This window comes from Cricetulus griseus, chromosome 5 (genome assembly GCF_003668045.3).
Source record: "Cricetulus griseus strain 17A/GY chromosome 5, alternate assembly CriGri-PICRH-1.0, whole genome shotgun sequence".
Taxonomy (NCBI): Eukaryota; Metazoa; Chordata; class Mammalia; order Rodentia; family Cricetidae; genus Cricetulus; species Cricetulus griseus.
In genome coordinates this window covers 150,440,003-150,441,265 of record NC_048598.1, presented here as the reverse complement: position 1 = coordinate 150,441,265, position 1,263 = coordinate 150,440,003, and the positions used below count along the sequence as shown (strand labels likewise).

The window sequence follows — 1,263 nt, the reverse complement described above, 5'->3', positions numbered from 1 at the left end:
TTTTTTTTTTCTAGCTTCTTTTATCTCATCTGTATACTCTGGCTGTCAGAAGTTTATCGTGTTTAAAGAATCCAGCAATGATGACTAAGGATATTATTATACACTTCAATAATTAACATGTTTACAATTTCATAAACAGTGGATAATGTTGACTGACAAGTTGTGATGGCTCATGTTTTCAATCCCATAACTCGGGAGGCAGAGGCAAGAGGATCTCTGTAAATTCAAAGCCAACCTGGTTCTACATAGTTAGTTCCAGGCCAGCCAGGGCTGTATGATAAGATTCTGTCTTAAAATATATTTATTATAGCCGGGCGTTGGTGGCTCACGCCTTTAATCCCAGCACTCGGGAGGCAGAGGCAGGTGGATCTCTGTGAGTTCAAGACCAGCCTGGTCTACAAGAGCTAGTTCCAGGACAGCCTCCAAAGCCACAGAGAAACCCTGTCTCGAAAAAAAATAAAAAATATATAATATAATAATAATATATAATATATATATTCTGTTTTATTAGAAAGAAAATTATTTTACATGTCAATCCCAGGTCCCTCTCCCTCCCCTCCTCCCCTGTCCCCCCAACTAATACCCCACCTACCTCATACCCTTTCTGCTCCCCAGGGGGTGAGGCCTTCCATAGGGGCTCTTCAAAGTCTATTGCATTCTTTGAGATAGGGCCTAGGCCAACCCCCTTGTGTCTAGGCTCAGGGAGTTTCCCTCCATGTGGGATGGGCTCCCAAAGTCCATTCCTATGCTAGGGATAAGTACTGATCCACTACAAGAGGCCTTATAGATTTCCAAGGTCTCCTCACTGACACCCACATTCAGGGGGTCTGGATCAAAAAATATGGAACTCTTCACAAATTTGTGTGTCATCCTTGCACAGGGGCCATGCTAATCTTCTCTGTATCATTCCAATTTTAGTATATGTGCTGCCAAAGCAAGCACAGTATTTTGGTTTTTTTGAATGATATTTAATCCAGAGAAATTTGAAAAGATGAATTAATTGGAAACTGTCAAATACTTTGCAAATATATTAGGAACATTTTATTGTAGTGATGATGGATAAGGGGAAAGAATTAAATAACAAAATTATAATTAAAATAATATTTTTAATAAAATTACATATTCAAATTCTTTTTAATGAATTGTCGGCGATCTATGCTTTGAGCTTTGAATTTCTCTAGAATGTGGGACAATGTCATATTAATCTAAAAAATATGGAAAAAAACTTCAAAGATATTGCAAACACCTTTTATTTTGTGGAAG

At 37.9% G+C, this 1,263-nt stretch overlaps 1 non-coding gene across 1 annotated transcript; it reads right to left on the bottom strand.

Moving 5' to 3' along the window:
• Positions 1-835: 835 nt before the first annotated feature.
• On the bottom strand, positions 836-942 carry LOC113835718. The gene has a single exon (XR_003485405.1). It is a non-coding gene; the product is annotated as a U6 spliceosomal RNA (small nuclear RNA).
• Between the last annotated feature and the right edge of the window lie 321 nt (positions 943-1,263).